Genomic DNA, 24,983 nt, shown 5'->3' on the forward strand with positions numbered 1-24,983 from the left:
TGCTGGCTGTCACTCAATTTCCCAAACACTTTCCTGCTTGCTTCTGAGCCTCTGCACATGCAGTCCCCTCTGCTTGTAATGTCCACACCACCATCCTTTTTATGACAAACTATAGGACTCAGTTTAAATATCACTTCCTTACATGGACTTACTTTCTGACTGTTTTACATAAAGTGGATCACTCACTTATTCTTAGTCCCTTGTTTATATTTATCTTTATTTTTTTTAGTTTTTTAAGCTTTTTACTGTTGTTCAAATATCGTTGTCCCCATTTCCCCCCATTACTCTCCCCTGCCTGACCCACCCCCAACTTCCACATTCAGTCCCCCTCCCCCATTGTCCTTATCCATGGGTCATTTATATATGTTCCTTGACTCGACCCTTCCCCTTCTTTCCCCTGTTATTCCCTTTCCTGCTCCCCTCTGATCACTGTCAGTTTCTTGTTTGTGTCCCTGTCTCTGGTTCTATTTTGCTCGTTTGTTTGTTGTGTTGATTAGATTGCGCTTAAAGGTGAGATCATATGGTATTGTCTTTTGCTGCCTGGCTTATTTCACTTAGCTTCATATTCTCCAGTTCCATCCATGCTGTTGCAAAGGGTAGGAGTTCTCTCTGCTGCATAGTATTCCATTGTGTAAATATACCACAGTTTTCTGACCCCCTAATTTACTGGTGGGCACTTAGTTTTTTATAAAATTATATTTTGTTGATTATGCTATTACAATTGTCCCAATTTTTCCCACTTTGCCCCACTCCACACAAAATCCCCACTCCCTTAGGCCATCCCCCACCCTTGTTCATGTCCATGGGTCACTTGTGTAAGTTCTTTGGCTACTCCCTTTCCCATACTGTATTTTACATCCCCATGGCTGTACTGTAACTCTCTATTTGTACTTCTTAATTCCCTCACCTCTCATCCATTCTCCCACACCCCACTCCCATCTCTTTATCTTTAACCTTTGGCATCTTAATTATGATGTGTCTTGGGGTGGGCCTCTTTGTGCCCATCTTGTTTGGGACTCTATGCTTCCTGGACTTGCAAGTCTATTTCCTTCATCAATTAGAGAACTGTTCTTTTATTTTTAAAAAAATATATTACCAATTTCTTGCTCTTTCTCTCCTTCTGGCACCCCTATAGAATGAATGCTGGATTGCATAAAGTTGTTCCACAGGCTGCTTACACTATCCTCATTTTTGGGGGATTTTCTTTCCTTCTTGTTCTTTGTGGTTGTTTTTTGCTTCCCTATGTTCCAAATCATTGATTTAATTCTCGCTTCATCCACTCTACTGTTATTTCCCTGTAAATTGTTATTTATTTTAAATAGTGTATTCTTCTTTTCTGACTGGGTCTTTTTTATTCTGTTAAAGTCTTGATTGAGTTCCTTGAGCATCCTTATAACCAGTGTTTTGAACTCTGCATCTGATGGTTTGCTTATCTCCATTTTGTTTAGTTCTTTTTCTGGAGTTTTGATCTGTTCTTTCATTTGGGCCATGTTTCTTTGTCTTCTCATTTTGGCAGCCTCCCTGGGTGTATTTCTATGTATTAGGTAGAGCTGCTGTAATTCCCTGTCTTGGTAGCATGACCTAATGTAGTAGGTGTCCTGTAGAGTCCAGTGACACAGCCTCCACTATCACCCAAGCTGGGTACTTGAGGTATGCCCTTCATTTGGGCTGAGTACACCCTTCTCTTGTAGTTGAGACTTGGTTGCTGTTGGCCAATCAATGGGAGGACTTACCCAGGTCAGGCAGCTACAAGGATTGTCTGTGATCACTTACCACCAACCTCCATCTTCTGTGGAGGATCAGCTGTGCAGAGGCAGGGTGGTGGTGCTCTGATGTGGTCCACAGCTGTCCACTGGGTGCAGTGGCCCCTGGCTTTTCTCAGGAGGTGCAGGCCAAGGTCAGCCCCCACCTGTGTTTTGCCTGGGGCCACCCTTCCTGAGGTATAATGCAATTTGAGATGACTGCTACTTTTGCTGGGCTTGGAGATTTCCAGGCAATGCCAAGCTGTGAATCTAGTTTCTAGTTCTGGGCTTGGGGTTCACTGAGGCTAGCTGTTGCTTATGTGAGAGGATTTAGAAAGTTGTAAAGCATGAGCCAAGTCCATCCATTCATATGGAAAAGCAGCTTGGGTGGGCCCATAAGTTGGGTGGGACAGAGTCTCTGGGGATCTCCAAGGCAGGTCAAACAGTGTTAGCCAGGTTGCTGGAATCTTAGATATGGAACCAGTCTGCCAGCTCTGTGGATGGATGGCCCAGAAAAGGGACAATGGCCTTTGCTCGCCTTGATACGAGACAACTCCACCTCCCCTTACCACCACTGGTGCCCCTCAAGCCACTATCCCAGTGTTGGAGCTCAGAGAAAGTGAGTCTGAGAAGGTAAGTCCATGTGTGGGTTCTTTCAGAGGAATTGCTTGGGGCTCCAAAAGTTTCTTCCAGGGACTCAATCCTCACTGGTTTTTGCAGCCAGAAATTATGGAAACTTATCTCCCTGGCACTGGAACCCTGGGCTGGGGGGCCTGGTGTGGGCCTGGGACTCCTCACTCCTGAGATATCCCACCTGATTTTTTAAAATATTTTATTGGTTATACCATTACAGTTGTTCTATTCCCCCCCTTCATTCCCCTCCACCTGCACACTCCCTCCCCCACCATTCTCCCCCCCTTAGTTTATAACCATGTGTCTCAAGTTCTTTAGATTCTATATTTCCCCTACTATTCTTGCCCTCCCCCTATCTATTTTCTACTTACTCTCTATGCTATTGTCTGTACCTTCTCCCCCCTTCTCCTCCTCCCACTCCCCTGTTGCTAACCCTCCATGTGATCTTCATTTCTATGGTTCAGCTCCTGATCTAGCTGTCCTCTTGGTTTGCTTTTGTTTTAGGTGTGGTTGTTAATAACTGTGTGTTTGCTGTCCTTTCACTGTTCATCTTTTTCATCTTCTTTTTCTTACATAAGTCCCTTTAGCATTTCATATAATAAGGGCTTGGTGATGATGAACTCCTTGAACTTGACCTTATCTGAGAAGCACTTTATCTGTCCTTCCATTCTAAATGAAAGCTTTGCTGGATAAAGCAATCTTGGCTGTAGGTCTTTGGATTTCATGACTTGGAATACTTCTTTCCAGCCCCTTCTTGCCTGGAAGGTGTCTTTTGAGAAATCCACTGACAGTCTGATGGGTACTCCTTTGCAGGTGACTGTCCCCTTATCTCTTGCTGCTTCTAGGATTCTCTCCTTCATTTTAGTCTTGGCTAATGTAATTATGATGTGCCTTTGTGTGTTCCTTCTTGGGTCCAACTTCTTTGGGACTCTCTGAGCTTCCTGGATTTCCTGGAAGTCTATTTCCTTTGCCAGACTGGGGAAGTTCTCCTGTATTATTTGTTCAAATAAGTTTTCCACTCGTGGCTGTTTCTTTCCCCCTTCTGGTACCCCTATAATCCGGATGTTGGAACGTTTAAAGATGTCCTGGAGGTTCCTAAGCCTCTCCTCATTTTTTTGAATTCTCATTTCTTCATTCCTTTCTCGTTGGATGTTTTGTTCTTCCTTCTGGTCCATTCCATTGATTTGAGTCCCAGTTTTCTTTCCATCACTATTGGTTTCCTGTGCATCTCCCTTCATTTCAATTAGTTTAGTCTTCATATGTTCCTCTAATTTGTGACTGTAATCAACCAGTTCTGTGAGCATCCTGATAAACAGTGTCTTGAACTGTGCATCTGAGAGGCTGGCAATCTCTTGGTCTCTTAGAGTTATGGGCTCTGGGACTTTGAGTTCTTCTTGCACCATCTTTTGGGCTGTTTGTGCCTGTTACGTAGCAGGATCGGAGCCTTAGGTGTTCACCAGAGCAGGGAAGTTCCACATAGGCTATTATAGGATGTCATACCACATCCTATAATTCTGTGCTTGCCACTTTTACTAGATAATATTTTTCTTTTATTTATTTGTATATGTATGTATGGATACTCTGGCTATTCTCAACAGAATGTGGTATTTTTGAGGTCAGGGACCTTCTCTTTCTTATTTTTTGCTTTTGCATTATCACTTTTCACAGTGACTGGCTGATAGTAGGACGTTAGTAAATACTTGTTAAGTGGCTTGGCCTAACTGCTCTGGTTGGCTGCTGAAGGCTAAGTTCCCTATATTAGTGCCTCAAGCTCTGACCTTTTTTCCGAACTATAGACCTGAAAATACAAATGCCTCTAGGACAGGGGTCCCCAACCCCCCTCCTCTTGGTCCATGGATGGTGCTCACATTAGTGCCTGAGCTGTGCCTCCTGTCTCTCCTACACAACCCTGGTCCATGGAAAAACTGTCTTCCATGAAACTGGTCCCTGGTGCCAAAAAACGGTTAGGGACTGCTGGTCTAGGACATCTCCCCCGTAGATGTCCCTTAGGCATCCAAAAATAACTTTCCCTGAATTGACTTTATTTTCTTCTCTCATAAAGTTGTAGCTGGGGACCCTGTCTTGGTAGAGACCACAATACTTCTCCCCTTGAGCCAGGGCTTGCCTTGTCTTTCCTCTCTCTTCTATCTCGACCTCTCCCAACCTCTTGAAATTGCTCTGCTTAAACTACTTCACTCCTTCCCCAGCTTCACTGTTGTGGGTCAGCTTTTTATCATTATTCACTTGGACTTTCTTGAGAGCTTTGTAACTGAAATCTTTTTCTTAACTCTCGTATCCCAAAGTTTTGCTAGAGTGACCTTCCTAAAATCTGATCATGTTATTCCTCTGCTCCTCATTGTCTTCAGGGCAAATCCCATCCTTTCAGTGTTTCATGTGGGTTTAGTTGTGCTCTGACCCTTGCCTATACTTCTTCTTTCCTTACTTCCATCTCACTAGAAGAATGCTTTAGTAGAAGTCATCATTCATTGAATACTTATTTTGGGCCAAACATGTTGAATGCTTTTCATCTACTATTCATTGGTAGCTCTTGCTGAGTTATTTGTTTACTTCTCTGCCTCCACAATTGGCTCCTGCCAGGTACAATAGATGTTTGTTGAGTAATTTAATGAATGATCCTATTTTTCAAGGAGCATTCAGTATCCAGTTTGCAGCAAACAAGTAAATAATTGGTTACCTTGCATAGGGGAAAGGCAATCTGTTTCTGACTGTATGAGAATCAGAGAGAGCTAGGCCTCAGCCTCACAAGCCAAGTGACTTGGGCAACTCACTTTATCTACCTGCACCTCATTCTTTTGTCTACATAATGGTCTCTAAGGCCCATTCCAGGCAGTGACATTCTGAACCACTTAAAGTGTAGGTTTATAAATACACTTGTAAAATGTTCCCTTTACAAATTCAGGCATTAAAATAGTAAAGCAGGCAGACAGGCATGATAGCAGTGTCAGCCTCTGGGCTCTACCTCTGTGGTTCTGACTCTCCTTTGCTTACAGATCTGGCACCCTTAGTGACACCTGGGGACTCAGAGCATGGACCTGCTGCTCTGGGCAGTGGTACAAGCCCAGGCATCTTTTTTCTTCTGATATTTGCACCTCTTCAGGGAACTGTTGAGGGCAGGAACTAATAAACTATCCTTGCCTAAGGTGTCAGGGTAGATAATGGATTAATGAGTGGGCCTTTCTGAGATATTTGCCTGAAAATTGACTTTAGGGATCGCAGGGACTAGGGAAAAGGAGGCAGTTTGGAAAAAGAATGTTTCTCTTCTGTCTTGTTGGGGGTCACTAGTTCTGCCTCTAGGCTGTACCTATTTTTCTTGGACTATTTTTTCATGGTCTGTCAGATTGGCCTATATGAGAGCTGTTGATTATTACTCTAAAGTACAGAGACTCTTTCTCAGAGCCTCAGATACCTGATGGGAAGATTTCAGCAGGGAGCAGGGCAGAGACTAGGCTTGGCAGCTAGGCAATTTGGGTCATGGGCAGGATTAAGCCTCCCAATGTCGGCCCTGGACTCTGAACCACAGAAAGTAGCAGCAGGAACCACATGCCAGGGAAGATGTGTCTAGTCCCACCCTCCCTCTTTCCACCTCCCCAAGCCTTGACCTACTCAGCAGAGATGACACCACCTCATGTAGCCTGTGTGTATTTTGGTTTACTGTGCATTCATCTCTTCTCCCAACCTGGGTGGACCTCTCACAGGGCAGGGTTCATGCCCAGTTCACCCTTGTATCTTTCCCAGATACCTCCAGTATTGTGTTTCAGGTCTCAGTGAATGTAGTGAATTATTACACAGTTCTTCCTCAGACTCCCATTATTTACCGCAGGGTCAGGAGGTTTCCTGTGAATATTCATGTAATAAATTACTAATATTTAGAGTCTTGAGAAAATGTTCTGTCTTGTAAAATAAAATTTTTTTCCTGAGGGTGGTAGTATAACATAAATAGATCCAATTTTGGACTTGTAGACCTGAATCCAAATCTCAGCACTGTCATTTGGGTGGCCTTGAATAAGTTACTCAACAATGTTTTCACCTGTAAAATGAGGATATTGATACCTATTACATACAGCTGTTGTGATAAAGTTGATATTGTATGCAAAGTTTTTAATTAGCATACTATAGTACATAGTGCACAGTAGAAAATTAAACCCCCTTGTCAGTAGTTGGAACATGGTGTCACCAAAAATAGTAATAGGGATCTGTGTTCTTTTTTGGTATTTCAGTTAGTTATGTATTTACCCATGATGAGGTCATTGAAAACATTTTTTAATAAATAAGGTTGGAAGAAACTCTTTAAAAACTTGGAGAGCATGAAGGTGGAAAATAAACATCATTTCCCAAACCAAGGTTGGGAAACATTAATATAATTCACCCTATTACTGTCCTCTGCTTCAAGGAAGAAGATTGTAAATTTACTGCTTAGAACATTATAATGATCTCATCCTTATTTATCTAAGACAATTATCTCTTTTATGTGGTTTTGCTCTATCTTTGTTTGAACAACTCTGTGTACATTATTATTGGTATTTTTGTTGTAAACTGTCTAACATCATTTAAGGAAGCCACTAGTCTATGAATCTATATGAACAAAAGCAAAAACAAAGATAAAAAATTCCAAAAGCACTTAAACAACTGTTCTCATTGAGAACCAGATAGACACTTTGACAGTATTCATAGCATATCTATGAGATGGAAGCTTCAGCATACATTTTTAAAATAACATTTTGAACCTTCCTAAAAGCATTAAATATAAATAGTATGATGTCATAAAAAGAATGCTGGCTTGGGAATCAAAAAGACCAATATCTTAGATTTGATTCTGTCACTGCCTGATGGTGTTTGTGTTGGTGAGAGCTTAATTTTAAAAAACAGAATCATCTCTGGCTAGTTAAGCAGAAAAGGAATTTATTTAAAGGATCCTGGGTAGTTGACAGTATCTTTGGAAGGGCTGGAGAAATAAGCTTGAAGCTAAATTCTAGGAACAGTGCCCAGACTGGGCTGTAGAATTTGTCTGATGAGAAAATGGCCTCTGTTAACCACTGCACTACCCACAACTCGTTGCTACATTTGCACTGTTGCCAAGAACTCAATTTTAGTGCCACCATCACTGCCACAGCTTTGGCAACTTTATGTCCTTTGCTACCCCAGAAAGCTGGACCCCTCTGACACCAAACATGGCCCACCCCTACTTGTTTTTTGTCTGTTAATTCTTTCTAAGTCGGGTGTCAAACTCATTTTCACCAGGGGCCACATCAGCCTTGTGGTTGCCTTCAAAGGGCTGAATGTAATTTGAATTCTTTAACAGTTAAGGAGTAGTTACATTTATACAGTCCTAAAATTATTCCAGGCCTTTGAAGGCAACTGTGAGGCCGATGTGGCCCCTGATGAAAATGAGTTTGACACCCCTGTTCTTAGTCAAAGTCTCATGTAGTCTCCTTTGATTGGTGAAGCCTTGGTCACCTGCATGTTTCCAACTGCAAGGAAGGCTGGGAAATGGAGCTGTGACTTCCATGTTGGCAGAATGGGGAACATAATATAGGGATTTCCCCAAATATAGGACGATGAATTAATAGGTGCCCTTTTCATTTGCCATGGTAGAAAATCTAAGCCAAGATGAGCCAAGGAGGGAACATAAAATGTTGGTATTGGGGAGTAAACTCCTTGTTTGTTACCAAACCAAACAAAATACTTGTCTGCTTTAGCACGTTAAAGATACGGACCTGACCCATCAACCAGTTAAACAAAATACAAAGCCCTCTCCTACACTTTGCTCCTTTGGCAATCTCTGATACACCTTTTTTGAGTTTAAATTGCCTTATATGAGAGTATTGGATTAGATTCAAGTTCCCAGATTAAAAGCTGGCAATTATATTTTGTTTGTCTTTTGTTTAATGTTTTTAAAATTAGGATTTTCAATGTAAAAATCTATATATTTGGCACCTTTTGAAAAGTAGAAACTGGGCTTACATTTTCCTATGGCAACAACTGGTTGGGGATGAGTGGCAGCTGCCCAACTCAGAGTCTGCTCTCTGCATTTCATTTCCTAAGTCTCTACAATTCCTCATTGTCTTATACCTTCTCCTACTTATTTTGCCTGCATATCCTAGTAAGTATTTGACTAGGTAACCCTTGGATTATATCATTATAAGGTTCCTTCCAGCTGTAAAATCCTGTTATTTTTCTTACCCCTAGGTATGGTGGAAATAGGTATTTAAGAATCACTGATTAAAGGGCCCAAAATAGAACTGAAGACTGATTTTTAAATAAGAACCTGAATATGATTGTGTATCTAAAAATACAAAAGACTTTATTTAAGAATGTTTAGAACTATTAAGAGTATTCAGGAAAATAGCTAAATACAAGAAAACTACATAGAGAGCAATAATAACCAGTAAATGAATGTTATATAATGAAGGGTACTATTCACTGTAGCGACAAAAAACCATGAAATACCTAGAAATAAACCGGACAAGAAATGTGTGTGTAAGACTAAAATGAATACTATTTCAAAAGTTTATTATATCTCTTAATGGGAAGACATTATTGTAAAAATTTCAACCTGTCCAAATTAATCTAGATTTGAAGCAATTCCAATCAGAATTACAATGTGTGTTTTTGTGTTGCTGTTGGTACATTTGGTTTGGTCCTGTGGGATAGTGGAAGGGAAATTGGCTCATTGATTTTGAGGTTCCTCAAAGAGTCAAGGGATGGAGAAGTGTTGAAAAAGAAGAATACTGTGATTTAAGTACTAGAATTTATATAGTTTGTAGATATTCGAAAATATCAAAATGTACTAGTAGAAGAATAAACAAAAATATCAGTGAACTAGAGTATGAAGTCTATAAAAGACCCATTTTATGGACTTTATTGTAAGATATATATATAGAACTTTTCAAGTCAATAGAGAAAGAATGGATTATTCATAAAGGTTTTAGTGACAACTGATTGGAAAACATTGAATACACTTATATTTTGTGGTAGGGCACAGTTTTCCAAAAACCATAAAGGAAATGTTGACTGTACTGACTGACTACAGGAAAACTTTACATTTCTCTATAGCAAAATATACCATAAACAAACTTAAAAACAAGGGATAGACTGAGAGAAAATATTTACAACTGATATAAGAACTAGGGGATTAACATTCAGGATTTATGAAAAGCACTTATAAAATCAACAGACAAAACTGGGTTAAGGACAGGAATACACAATTCTCAGACATACAAATAGCCTCTACACCTATGAAAAGAAGCCTAATAATGGTACAAGCTAAAACAACAATGAAATATAATCTTCATGGAATATTGGCAACATTTTAAAAGAATAATATAACTGACTGCAGGTGAGCGTGTAGGGTAACAGGTACTCTCACTTTCTGCTGATAGAAATTAAATTGGTTCAGCATTTTGAGGGAAGTTGGGAGCATTATGTCAAATGTTTAAACCATTTTACTTGTTAATTTCATTTTTAGAAACTTTATATTCAGAAAAAATTGACAAATGGATTGTAATAGATTTTGTGTACACAATATTTATTCCACCAGACTTTGTCATAGCAAAAATTTAGAAAAAAAATCAAACCCAACAATAGGGAAATAGTTTGATGCATTCTGTTTTATTAGTTTTAGACAGTAGTATTTAGCCATGAGGAAGGATGAGATAGACCAAGTATGCATACTTGAAGATATGTTCAGTGTAGTAGTCAGGATGGGCTAAGTAATGCTGCAGTTACAGCCAACCCCCAAATCTCAGGGAATTAAATCAACAAAGGATTATTTCTTGCTTGCTTTCTGTATCCATTGTTCTTGTCAGGGGAAATTTTGTTTATAGTTAGCCACTCAGGAACTAAAGCTGACAAAACAGCTGCTACCTTGAGTACCGATCCTGTGCCAGAGAAAGAAGAGACCTCTGGAGGGTTGAGCCCAACAAATCCTTAACTGGAAAGAAATACATATCATTTACTCTCTTAATTTATTGGTGAGTACTAGTTACATGGTTCCATCCATATGTTCAGGAGAAAAAGGGAAACCAGATGTTGGTGAATGGCATTAATGGCTACCATACATATGTCATGCTGTTTTGTAGATAAAGCAAAATTCAGGAGTCTGTATAATATGATCCTATTTATGCCAAAATCTAAAGGTTATATGTGCATGTATATTTATATAAATATTTCAAGGGTTGTGTATACTTTGAAGAAATCCTAACAGGCTGCATGCCAAGCCATTAATAGTGTATGCCTCATTCTTTGATTTTTTTAACAATGAAGCAATTGTTAAAAAATAAAAAAGATAAAAACAAATAAAACCCAAACAAATAAAACCAAAAAGCCAGGGCAAAGAGCACTGAACATTTTTTATTCCTTGCTTCAGTTTCCAAAAAGAGCTAATGGTGAATGCTGGCAGAATATTCTGAGCAAAAGTCAAGAGTCTCAGAATCATAGTGTAGTTGTTTCACTTGAAGCTCTATTCTTTTTTTATTGTTGTTCAAGTACAGTTGTCCACATTTCCCCCCTAGCACCCCCCTACAGCCATCTTCACCTCCCACCCTCTATCCTACCCCCTTTGGCTTTGTCCATGTGTCCTTTATACATGTTCCTGACAACCCTTCTCCCTTTTCGCCCCATTACCCCTCCTATCTCCCCTCTGGTTGCTGTTAGTTTTTTCTTAATTTCAATGTCTCTGGTCTACTCTTAATTATTGATTAGGCTCAAATAACTTCAATATGCTTATCAAAATTCTTATATTACTGGTCAGAATATTTTATTGTTATAAAATTCTAGGGCTTAAAAATAAATTTTAGGATGAAATAGTTTTCGTAATTTTCAAATTCTTATCAAATTAGCAACAAATCTTATACATTCATTTCCCCCAACATTTCATGAAAAATTTAAAACATTTATAAAAGTTGAAAGGCTTGAACAGTGAACACCCATAAACCCATCACTTAGGTTGTACCATTAATATTTTACTATAGAAGTATAGGAATACCTCAGAGATATTGTGGGTTCAGTTTCAGATCACTGCAATAAAGCCAATGTCACAATAAAGTGAGTCATAAGAGTATTTCCCAGTGCATATAAAAGTTATGTTTAGACTATACTGTTGTCTAATAGTAGGTCTAGAAAACAATGTACTGTATACATGTTAATTTAAAAATACTTTATTATCAAAAGATGCTAATGATCATCTGAACCTTTAGTCATAAATTTTTTGCTGTTGGAGGGTCTTACCTTGATGTTGATGGTTGTTGACTGATCAGACTGGGGATTGCTGAAATTTGGTGTGGCTGTGGCAATTTCTTAAAATAGAACAACAGTGAAGTTTGTTGTATCAGTCAACTCTTCCTTTCATGAACAGTTAGTTTCTCTCAAACCCTGCCACTGTTTTATCAACTACGTTTATGTAGTATTATAATTTTTTTCCTGCTTCACCTTGTACTTTTATATTGTGAATATGGTTTCTTTCTTTAAACCTCATGAATCAACCTCTGATAACTTTAGATTTTTCTTGTGCAGCTCCCTCCCCTCTCTCAGCCTTCACAGAATTGAAGCAATTTAGGGCCTTGCTCTGGATTAAGCTTTGGTTTAGGGGAATGTTATAAGTGGTTTGATTTTCTACCCAAACCATTAAAACTTTATTCATACCAGCAGTAAGGCTGTTAAGCTTTCTTATTCATGTGTTAACTAGAGTAGTACTTTTAATTTCCTTCAAGAACTTTTCCTTTGCATTCACAACTTGGATGTTTGGTTCAAGAGGCCCATTGTTCTACCTGTCTTGGCTTTCTTCATGCCTTGCTCCCTAAGCTTAACCATTTTCTAGCTTTGGGTTTAAACAGAGAGGTTTTGCAAATATTCCTTTCACTCGAACACTTAGAGGCCACTATAGGGTTATTAATTAGCCTAATTTCAATCTCATTGTGTTTCAGGGACTAGCGAGGCCTGAGGAAAGAGAGAGAGGGAATCACCAGTCAGTGGAGTAGTCAGAACACACACACATTTATTAAATTCACCATCATATATGAGTGGGATTCGTGGTGCCCCAAAACAATTATGGTAGTAACAAAGTTCACTGAGCACAGATCACTGTAACAAATATAATAATAATGAAAAATTTGAAATATTGAGAGAATTACTAAATGTGACAGAGACACAAAGTGTGCAGATGCTGTTGGAAAAATGATGCCAGTAGATGTGCTCCATGCAGGGTTGCCACAAATCTTCAATTTGGAAAAAAATGCAGTATCTGTGAAGTACAATAAAGTGAAGCACAGTAAAACAAGGTATGTCTGTACTTGCTTTATCAGGAATCTTTCCATTCATACATCTCTCCCTCCATCCATTAATCCATCTTAACTTTGGTGCATTTCAAAGAAAATCAGTCATGTTATTTTCCTCTAAATATTTTAGCATGTTTAGAATTTACTTACAGTTTTTCTTTTAATGTAAAATTTATGTTCAATAAAGTGCACAAACATTAAGTGTACATGTGCTGAGTTTTGGCAAATACATATACCTGTGGAACCCAAATCTCTGTTAAGACATGGAACATTACTATTAACTCAGAGAGTTCCCTCACATCCTGTGCCAGTCAATCCCAGCCCTTATTTCTCATTCAAGAAGCAATTATTATTCCTTTTTTAAATTGTTTTTAAATTTTTAGAGACAAGCTATTTTTTAATTTAATTATTGTTCAAGTACAGTTTTCTGTCTTATATTCCCTGCCCTGCCCACCTCCCCCAGTGCTCCCCACCTCCCTCCCATTTCCATCCCCCATCTTAGTTATTGTCCATGTGTCCTTTATATTTGTTCCTGTGAATCCTTTCCCTTTTCCCCTGTGATTCTCTCCCCTCTCCCCTCTGGACCCTGTCAGCCTGTTCTGTATTTCAGTGTGTTAGGTCATATTTTGCTTGGTTATTTGCTTTGTTGTTTAGGTTCTTGTTAAAGGTGAGATCATATGGTATTTGTCTTTCACCACCTGGCTTATTTCACTCAGCATAATGCTTTCTAGTTCCATCCATGATGTTGCAAAGGGTAGGAACTCCTTCTTTCTTTCTGCTGCATAGAATTCCATTGTGTAAATGTACCATAGTTTTTGGATCCATTCATTTACTATTGGGCATCTAGGTTGCTTCCAACTCTTGCTATTATAAATTGTGCTGCAATGAACATTGGTGTGCATAGGTTCTTTTGGATTGGTGTTTCAGGGTTCTTAGGATATACTAACAATGGAATTTCTGGGTCAAAAGGCATGTTCATTTTTAGTTTTCTGAGAAAACTCCATACTGTTTTCCATAGTGGTTGTACCAGTCTGCAATCCCACCAACTGTGAACTAGGGTCCCCTTTTCCCCACAACCTCTCCAACATTTGTTGTTTATTGCTTTGTTTATGATGGCCATTCTGACCGGTGTAAAATGGTATCTCATTGTGGTTTTAATTTGCATCTCTCTGAGAGCTACTGATATTGAGCATCTTTTCATGTGTCTCTGGATCCTCTGTATGTTCTCCTTGGAGAAGTATCTGTTCAAGTCCTTTGCCCATTTTTTAACTGGGTTGCTTGTCTTCTTAGAGTAGAGTCGTGTAAGTTCTTTATATATGTTGGAGATTAAACCTTTGTCTGAGGTATCATTAGCAAATACGTTTTTCCAAACAGTTGCTTCTCTTTTTATCTTAAATACTCTTTTTCTTAGCCATGCAGAAGCTTTTAATTTTGATGAGATCCCATTTGTTTATTCTTTCCTTTATGTCCCTTGCTCTAGGGGATGTATCAGTAAAAATATTGCTGTGTGGAATATCTGAGATTTTCCTGCCAATGTTCTCCTCTAGGGCTTTAATGGTGTCATGGCTTATATTTAAGTCTTTTATCCACCTTGAATTAATTTTGGTGTATGGTGTAAGTTTCATTTTTTTTGCATGTAGCTGTCCAGTTCTCCCAACACCATTTGTTGAAGAGGCTGTCTTTACTCCATTTTATGTTACTGCCCCCTTGTTAAATAATAATTGACTGTAGAGATTTTGGTTTATTTCTGGGCTCTCTGTTCTATTCCATTGGTCTATGTGCCTGTTTTTATGCTAGTACCAGGCTGTTTTGATTACAGTGGCCTTGTAATACAGTTTGATATCAGGTATTGTGATAAGAAGCAATCACTATTCTAATTTTTTTCAGTATGGATGTTCCTTTTCTGTTCTAGATGTTCACATAAATGAAATTATATAGCACAAATACTCTTGTGAGTTCTCTTATGCAGTATGATTTTAAGATTCATCCCTATTGTTGAGTACATCAGCAATTCATTTCTTTATATTGCTGAGTAGTATTCTAGTGTATGACTGTACACTAGAATTTGTTTATTCTTTGCCCTGCTGATAGATACCTGGGTTAGTTCCAATTTTTGACTTATATAAATAAACCCACTTGGAATAGTCTTGTACAAATCTTTTTGTGAACATAAATTTTTTATTTTTCTTTGTTTTATAGCCATAAATGGAATCGCTAGGACATAGGTATATGTTTAGTTTTGTAAGTAACTGCCAGAATTTTTACCAAAGTGGTTGTACCATTTTACATCCCTCCTAACAGTGTATTAGGATTCTGGTCACTAAACAACCTTACCAACATTTACTATTGTTAGGTTTTTTAATTTAAACCATCTGGTAAATATGAAGTAAAGTCTGCCTCATTATAATTTCATTTGCATTTTCATGATAACCCATGATGTTGAGCACTTTTTTAAATGTGGTTATTGGCTATTTGTATATCTTTTTTGTGAAGTGTCTTTTCAAATCTTTTGCCAATTTTTACTGGTTGGGTTGTTGTATTATGGGGTAGTAGGAGTTCTTTGTATTTTCTGAATATTAGTCATTTGTCAGATACATGTTTTGAGAATATTTTTCTTCCAGTCTATGGCTTTCCTATTCACTTTCTCAGTGCTGTCCTTTAATGAGTACTGTATACATTTCAAATTTTGATGAAGTTCAAATTGTCAATCTTTTGTTTTATGGTTATTGCTTTCTGTAATATATTTAAGATGTTTATAATGTTTAAGATGTTTAATACTTTTTTGGTTACCTCAAAGTCCTCGATATTCTCCTATGTTCTCCTCTAATAGTTTTATGATTTTAGCTTTCACTTTAGTCTATGATGGCTCTCAAATTAAATTTTTATATGCTGTGAGATAAGCATGAAATTTTATTTTACTTAAATTATTAAAATGCTTATTTGAAATTCTTGCGGGCCAGAATATTTTATATTGAAATTAAAAAATCAGTTCCAGAGATTTGAAATATAATTTTGAAATGAAATATTTTTTTTAATTTTCAAATTCTTACTAAGTCTGTGACAGTGTCTTATCCACTCATATTTCTTATTCTGGGCCACAGTTTTACATATTAAAATGACAAAATTTTCTTTTCAAAAGAAGCTGAAGTGCTGAGTTTTAAATATTTTCTCACATGTTATAGTTTTCAACAATTTCATTATGTAATAAATTCTCACTTTTTGAGAACTGAAGTAGCCTCACTAAATTAATTTCCCAGTTAACTGAGGAATGCTAAATACCAATGATCTTGCTAACTGAAGGAGATTGTATATGATACACATATAGCAGACTATATTTTTCAAAGATGGCTGCAACATTATCTCCCATCCAACATGTTCATCTAAAATGTGAACTTGACACTCTTTCTACTGAAAAATGGGTTCTGTGTCATCTCCTTTTGAATCTTGAGTGTCTTGTGATTCACCTGTAACTACAGTGTGACAGAAGTGACATCATGTGACTTCTGAGGGCAGATGAGAAAAGACAAGGCAGTTTTGCATTGTCTGCTGTGACACTTGTTTTTGGAGCTCTGAGCTACCATGTAAGAAGTTCTACTACCTTGAGTCTGCCAAGCTATGAAGACGCCCAAGCTGCATGGAGAAACGTGTAGGTGATAGTTCAGTTGACAGCAGGAACTGAGATCTTGACTAATGGTCCTTGCCATGCACTGGACTTGTGAGCAAAGACACTTGCACATAATTCAAGATTCCAATTACATAAACTTCTAAATTCAAACTCCAGACATTCTTCTGTGCTCTGTCTGAATTCCTGACCCACAGAGTCCATGAACATAACAAAATGGTTGTTTTAAGCTGTTAATTTTAAGGCTAATTTGTTAAACAGCAATATTAAATGTAGCAGCATGCAGCAAAATATTTCAGGGAATTAGACTGGAAATATGCAGTCTTCAAACTATTTAATTTTTAATTATTTGAGAGACACTTTGATATTGTTCAGTGCTCCATAGTCATGTCTTCTTAGTTCCTTAAATGCAGGGGTAGAGAAATCCTGTGCTACATCTTAGCAGTTGCTGTTATGAAAAGATCTCCACCTCTCATTTAGCATGCAGAATATACCCCCCAGAATTCTTGTATTCATACTTTTCGCCTGAACTGAGCCAGGTAAGGTGGGGTTTTGTGAGTTTAGAGATATTTTCCATAGAAAGAAGATGTGGCATCTTTTTCCATGACCACACTTGATTTTTAAATTCTATTTTATTTTTAAATTTACATGTGAAAACTTCACTATTTTTGGTATACAATTCTGTGATTGTAACAGATTCCTGGAGTTGTGTGACCACTACCACAATAAAGGTACTGAAGAGTTTTAACACCCCTGCCTCCCCACCAAAAAAATAGAAATATGTTTTTTTGTGAGTAAATACCTAGGAGTAAAATGTCTAGATCATGTTATAGGCATATGTATAACTTTGTGAGAAACTACCAAACTTGTTTTTTGTTGTTTTTTAAATGTTTTTTGTATCTTTTATTAAATTTTTTCCTAGATAGTTGCTATTTTTGTGCTTTTATGAATGGTATCTTTCTAATTATTGCCCCGGAGTTCACAGTATGTGTTAACAATTTATCTAGGTCCACATTTAAATGACACTGTATTGCTTCAGGGGTAATGGGGCAGCTTATAATACCAAAATATTCATAATTCATTTCTCATCTTTGTATCACCACTGTCATTTATGTTACTTATACAGAGTTGTATATGTGTATATGTATATATATATATACATAATCAAATACATTGTGTATATGTATATATACATATTTAAATTCATTGTTGCTGTTATTATTTTGAACAAACTGTTAAGTGAGATCACTGAAGAATAAGAAAAATCAAAGTTTTTATTTACTTTCACTTATTACTTCTTTAGTGCTCTTTTAAAAAATATATAGATTCAAATTTATGTTCTATATCAATTTGCTTCTTTTTGAAGAACTGTCAACATTTGCTTGGCTGAGAAAATGTCCTTTACTTTTGAATGATAGTTTCATAGGATACATAATTCTAAGTTGAAGTTTTTGCCTCAGTGCTTCAAATATTTTACATCACTCTGTTTTGCTTGTGTGGTTTTTGAGAAATAGGATGTAACTCTTATCTTTCATCTTCTGTTAATAAGGTGTTCCCCCTCCCCACCCTGACCTTTTTCAACAGTTTTTTCTTTGTTTGATTTTTTATGGTTTGAATATATTCCTTTCCTTCTAGTATTCCCGTAACTTCTTGGAAATACAGTGATCCCAAAGTTCTTGGACACTCTGTTCCTATTTTTTTCAGTCTTTTTCTCTTTATTTTTCAGTTTGGGGGGTTTCTATTGACATGTCCTCAAGAGCATAGATTATTTCCTCAACTGTGTGCTAATGTGCCAATCAGAGGTATTCTTCATTTCTATTACATTGTTTTTGATTTCTGATGTTTCTTCTGGATGTCTCCTTAGAATTTTCCATCTCTTTCCCTAAATTATCTACCAGTTCTTGCATGCTGTCTACTTTTTGCACTAGAGCTGTTTGCATATTAACTATAGTCATTTTAATTTTTTTGAATTCTTTAAAAATGTAAAAAAAAATATTGTATTTTTTTCCATTACCACTGTAGTCATTTTAAATCCACACTCTGATAATTACAGCATCCTTGCCATATCTGAATCTTATCCTGATGCTTTCACTGTCTTTTCAAACTGTGTTTGTTGCTTTTTAATATGCCTTGTAATTTTTTGTCAAAAGCTGGACATAATATACTGGGTAAAAGAAACTCGGATAACTAGGCCTTTAGTGATGTGGCGGTAAGGTGTGGGGGGAGGGGATGTATTCTCTATTACTGTGATTAGGTTTCCATCTTTTAGTGTGTACATATCCCTTGGCTGTGAACTCCATAAGTAGCTTTTAGTTCCTCCCCTCACTCTCCCTAGGTAGGTGGGACAGGGTGACTGGAGGGGACTAGGCTAGATTTGGGTATTTTCCTTCCCTACATGGAGGGCTCAGGGGTGTGAGAGTTGAATAATTCCCTTGCCCCAGGTCAGTTAGCTTCTGATAAAGACTAGCCCAATAGGTTAGGCTTTGGTAAAATAGTTTCCCTTTTTGTGTGTTGTTTAGGTTTTATTTTACAATCATGAACTTAACTCTTCAATCCAGCTGGATGTGGATGAGGGATAAGAAAACATGGAACCCAGTGAATTGCAGCAAGAGCACAAAGATTATAGGATATTCTGAGCAGATGGGGGTAAAGGGGTACTGTTCTGAGCTACCAAAGGAATGGTCTGGTGGTTCAGATAAAAGAAGTTAAATTTATTATAGTTGTCCACAGTCAGCAATAGTGATCTTTTTTATGGTGTGGCCATTCCTGGACTCAAAGCACTCCATGGCTTCCATAATAATCATGCCTTCCTTTAGCTGGCTGAAGGCCAAATGCTTGCCGTCTAACCATTCATTCTTGGCACTGCAGATGAAAAACTGGGAACTGTTTGTGTTGGGTCCAGTACTTGCCATGGACAAAATGCAGGGATCTATACGTTTCAGGATGAAATTCTCATCATCAGATTTCTCTCCATAGAAGGGATGTCCAACTTTTTGGTATCTCTGGGCCACACTGAAAGAAGAAGAGTTATCTTGGGCCACACTTTAAATACAATGTGACACACAGTCACAAAAAACAATCTCATAATATTTGTAGTTAATTTAAGATTTTGTGTTGAGATGCATTCATAACCATCCCGAGCAGCATGCGGCCCATGGGATGCTGGATGGACACGACTTGCCACCTGTGCCATTATGGCATGTGAAGTCATCACTCTGCTACATAAATCCAGGAATAATTATGTGAAAGCAGGAACATTTATAACTAAATCTTTTCTCCCTGGTACTCAGAGCATGAAAGTTTTCTGCTGTCTTTGGAACTTTGTCTCCAAACAGCTCAAAGGAGACATGGCCCAAAAGCTCACTGTGGACAGTGATGTCAAAGAACAAGGTGAGGTTGAACATGGCTCGACACAGGTGGCATCTGCAAGGCCTAAAATAGTTTCTCTTCAGAGCATGCCTTGTTAAGAAGAACAGAATGTTCTGGCATATTTCAAAATGGTTACTTTCTCCCTTTCTTTGCCAGAAGGCAGAGTGGATTTTTCTTCAGTATTCACTGTGAGAACCTGATTGAACTGGAGGTAAAACTCACAAAAGTATGGGTTCCCCTTGATGACTGACTGGCTCCCCCTGGAGTTTTTATATCTTAGCTTTGTCTACACTGAGCCTCCAGAAATTTGACAGTTACAGCTCAGATTTTCCTACCCTGCTTGTAAGTCGTTCTCTGTATCTGCCTGTCTTTCCAGTTTGGGGGACAGTAGTTTGTCCTGTGATCTCACTTCTCTGATGGATCTAAAAAGAGTTGTTGATTTTTCAATTTGTCTAGTTTTTTACTTCCAAAATTGTTTTTTAAAGCAATTGTATCATTTTTCATTTTTACCAAGAGTCTTTGAGAGTTCCATTCTCATCACATGCTTACCATTCTTGGTATGGGTTGTCTGTTTAATTTTAGACATTCTAATAGATGTGTAGTAGTATCTCATTGTGGTTTTTTCATGACCTTATTTGCCATCCATAAATCTTCTTTGATTAACTTTCTGTTCAAGATCTTTGGCTCTTTTTTGAGTTATTTTGTTGTTCCTGAGTCTGAGAATTTTTTATGTATTCTGGATGCAAATATATATATCTATATGATTACCAAATATTTTCTGTTTGTCTATGGCTTGTGACTTCGTTCCCATACAGAGTTTTTGAACAGCAAAAGTTTAAAATCCTGATTAAGCCCAATGTATCATATTTTTACTTTTTTTGATCTTGCTTTTGGGTATGGTATCTTAAGAAATCTTTGATTAATCCAAGGCCACAAAAGTTTTCTACTATGTTTTCTTTTAGAGGCATTATAGTTTTATGTTTTACATTCAGGTCTATGATCCATTTTGAGTTAATTTTTGTTTGTGATAAGGTATGAGTTTGAAGTTTTGTTTGTTTAAATGTAGATGTGTATCTTTTCACCACCATTTATTGAAAAAACTATGCTTTCTCCATTGAAGTGCCTTTGAACTGTTGTTGAAAATCAGTTGTCTGTATATGAAGGGGCCTTATTTAGACTCCATTTCTGTTCCATTGACCTATTTTGTCTGTCTTGTCACTGATACCACATTTTGTTGATTATCATATCTTTCAAATAACTCTCAAAATCAGGTAGTGTTAGTCCTCTGGCTTTGTTCATTTTTAAAGTTAAATAGGCTATACTGGCATTTCCTTTTGAACTTTGGAATCAGCCTGTCAGTTTCTATAACAAACCCTACCAGGATTTTGATTATAATTGCATTGAATCTATAGATACATTTGTTGACAGTTCTGAGTTTTCTGATGTCTCATCATTTATTTGGGTTTTAATTTGTCTCAGAAATACTTTATAGTTTTCAGGGAGTAGTCCTTACACATACATCTCTTATCAAATTTATTTCTGAACATTTACTATTTTTGATACCTTTTAAAATTGTGTGGTATATATAAGGGTAACTGCTAAAAAATTTTTAATGGAGTGTGCTTGATCAAAAAAATTTGGAAGACACTGCTGTATATAATTCTCCTGGCCAGCAGGACTAGGCTTTCTCATTAGGCCTTAGTCTTTCCCACCCAGGACACTTTGCTATAAGTCTTTGAGGTTTGTTGGACACATATAAAACCTCATTTCATCCTTAAAATAAACCTTCAAGGCAGACTCATTAGTTAGCCCAAGGTCACAGAGCTAATTAAGGGCAGAGGTAGGATTCAGCTCTAAGTCTGTTTGATTCCAAATCAGATATTTTCTCATTTCAACTTAAGTGAAATGTAATAATGAAAACTTTAAGATATGAAAATGTACAGAATTAATAAATGTTAACATTTTCTACCTTTGTATCTTTCATTTAAAAAGATAAGAAGTGGATATACAGCTAAAGCCCTCTTCCCAACATCTTTCCCTTATCAGTATCAAGATATATATGCATCTGTAAACAATTTATATTGTTTACTTAAAAATGTTCACAATGGTACATACAACATTATATATATTATTTTGCAACTTGCTGTTTTCAGTCAATATATGATACTGAGATGTTTCCATTTTAATATATGTAGACTAGTTCATTTATTCTAATCATTTTACAGTACTCAATTTTATGAATAAATATAGCTTATCAATGTTTTACTTATTATTAGTTTCCTGTAGCCACTGTAACAAATTACTACAAACTAGGTAGCTTAAAACAACAGAAATTTATTCTTTCCCAGTTCTGGAGGCTAGATATCCCAAATCAGTATTACTGGGCTGAAATCAAGATGTTGGCAGGGTCATGCTCCCTCTAGAGTTTCTGTGGGCAAATCTGATCCTAGGTGCTTTCAGTTTCTGCTGGCTACTAGCATTCCCCAGCTTGTGGCCACATTACTCCATCTGCCTCTGCCTTCATATCATCATCTCCTCCTCTTCCTCCTCTTCCTTTCTAAGTCTCTCTCTCTCTTTCTCTTCCTTTCCCTCCTTCCCTTTTCTACTGCCCTCCCTTTTCCCATTATAAGGATACATACATGTGATGGCAATTAGAGCCCAACTGGATAATCCAGGATAATATAGGGAATCTCTCAAATTCAAGATTTAGAAACTAACCAAATCTGCAAGGACTTGTTTTCAAATAAAGTAACATTTACAGGATCCAGAGATGAGAACTTGTTATCTTTGGGATTCATTCTTTAGTTTCCTCCAGTAATGAACAGCTATTTTGCTGTTATAGCATACAGATCTGTATGCTGTAAGGGAACATATACATCTCTGTGAATATGTGCTAGTTGGCCAAGAATAGAAACATAGAAATAGGACTTCTGGCCAAGATGGATGAATCCTTCCCCTTTTCTCCTGTGATTCTCTCCACTCTCCCCTCTGGTTCCTGTCAGCCTGTTCTGTATTTCAGTGTCTTTGGTCATATTTTGCTTGGTTGTTTGCTTTGTTGTTTAGATTCTTGTTAAAGGTGATATCACATGGTATTTGTCTTTCACCACCTGGGTTATTTCACTCAGCATAATGCTTTCCAATTCCATCCATGATGTTGCAAAGGGTAGGAGCTCCTTCTTTCTTTCTGCTGCATAGAATTCCATTGTGTAAATGTACCATAGTTTTTGGATCCATTCATTTACTGGTGGGCATCTAGGTTGCTTCCAACTCTTGGCTACCCTAAATTGTGCTGCTATGAACATTGGGGTGCATAGGTTCTTTTGGACTGGTGTTTCAGTGTTCTTAGGATATACTCCTAACAGTGGAATTGCTGGGTCAAAAGGCATGTTCATTTTTAGTTTTCTGAGAAAATTCCATACTGTTTTCCATAGTGGTTGAACCAGTCTGCTGCCTGCGCGCCTGGATCCGGGGACCTGTCCTGCCCGACCCTGCTTGCTGCTGGCTCTGCCCCTCTTACCGTCCCAGTTGAAGGGTTAGATGTAGTCGGACTTCCGTATAATTCAATTTTCTGCCCTTTGGTTGTGTCTTTGTTTCTCCAAACCTTTGTTGTATTCAAACTTGGTTGTGGGAGAAGGCACAGTGTTTCCACCTATGCCTCCATCTTGGCGGAAGTCCACCACCCTGTGGTTTTAATTTGCATCTCTCTGATGGCTAGTGATGCTGAGCATCTTTTCATATGTCTCTGGGCCCTCTGTATGTCTTCCTTGGAGAAGTGTCTCTTCAGGTCCTTTGCCCATTTTTTAATTGTTTTTTTTTTTTTTGTCTTCCTGGAATGGAGTTGTGTGAGTTCTTTATATATTTTTTAGATCAAACCCTTGTCCAAGGTATTATTGGCAAATATGTTTTCCCCTATTGTTGGTTCTCTTTTCATTTTAATGCTGTTTTCTTTAGCCATGCAGAAGCTTTTTGATTTGATGAGGTCCCATTTGTTTATTCTTTCTTTTATGTCCCTTGTTTTAGGGGACATATCAATAAAAATGTTGCTGTGTGGAATGTCTGAGATTTTCCTGCTGATATTTTCCTCTAGCACGTTTATGTTGACATAACTTATGTATTTAAGTCTTTTATCCACCTTGAATTTATTATTGTGTGTGGTGTAAGCTGGTGATTGAGTTTCATTTTTTTGCATGTAGCTGTCTAGATCTCCCAACACCATTTACTGAACAGGCTATTTTTACTTTACTTGATGCTTCTTCCCTCTTTTTCAAATACTAATTGACCATAGAGACTTGGGTTTATTTCTGGGCTCTCTGTTCTGTTCCATTGATTTATATGTCTGGTCTTATACCAGTAACAGGCTGTTTTGATTACAGAGGCCTTGTGATACAGTTTGATATCAGGTATTGTGATCCTTCCTAATTTGTTGTTTTTTCTCAAAATTGCTGCAGCTTTTGGGTTTTTTTTAATGGTTTCATAAATATTTTTGAAGTGTTTGTTCTGTATCTACGAAATATGCCATTGGTACTTTAATAGGGATTACATTGACTCTATCAATTGCTTTGGATAGTATGGACATTTTGATGGTGTTAACTCTTCCAATTCATGAACATGGTACATGCTTCCATTTGTTTGTGTCTTCCTGAATTTCTTCAGTGTTGTATAGTGTTCTGAGTACAGGTGTTTTACCTCCTTGGTTAGGTTTGTTCCTAGGTACTTTATTTATCTTGTTGCTATATGAAATGGGATTTCTTTCCTGATTCCTGTGATGGCCTGGGCCTGGGATGGGGGTAAAAGGCAGAAAACTGTACTTGAACAATTAAAATTTTAAAAAATGCAGAAAATGATTTCTGTTTCTGATATTTCATTGTTGGTGTACAAAAAGGCCTTTGATTTCTGAAATAGACTTTGTATCCCACTGTTTTGCAAAATTCATTTATTAGGTCAAATAGTTTTGGGGGGCGTCTAGAATTTTCTGTGTACACTATTGTGTCATTTGCAAACAATGACAGTTGTGCTTCCTCCTTTTCAATTTGGATGCCTTTTGTATCTTTTTGTTGTCCGATTGCTGTGGCTAGGAGTTCCAAAAGTATGTTGAATAGGAGTGGTGAAAGCAGGCATCCTTGTCTTATTCCTGATCATGGTGGGAATGCTCTAAGTTGTTGCCCGTTGAGTATGATTTTGGCTGTAGTCAGGGTCATTTCCATCCTATATAAATTTTTGAAATTTATTTGTTTTAAATCTGTGAAGTCTGTCTTTAGTATGATTTTAATAGAGATTTCATTGAATCTGTAGATTGCTTTGGGTAGGGTGCACATTTTAATGACG

General features: G+C 37.4%; 1 protein-coding gene and 1 pseudogene across 1 annotated transcript in view; one reads left to right on the top strand and one right to left on the bottom strand.

The window, feature by feature from the left end:
* Positions 1 to 24,983, top strand: part of EFHC2 (EF-hand domain containing 2) — a 232,957-nt gene that overhangs the window by 140,699 nt on the left and 67,275 nt on the right. The gene's annotated exons all lie outside the window — the stretch shown is intronic.
* On the bottom strand, positions 19,004 to 19,693 carry LOC119000654 (peptidyl-prolyl cis-trans isomerase A-like; annotated as a pseudogene).

Source organism: Sturnira hondurensis, unplaced genomic scaffold (assembly GCF_014824575.4).
Source record: "Sturnira hondurensis isolate 20B ecotype Veracruz unplaced genomic scaffold, ASM1482457v3 Scaffold0016098, whole genome shotgun sequence".
Lineage (NCBI taxonomy): Eukaryota > Metazoa > Chordata > Mammalia > Chiroptera > Phyllostomidae > Sturnira > Sturnira hondurensis.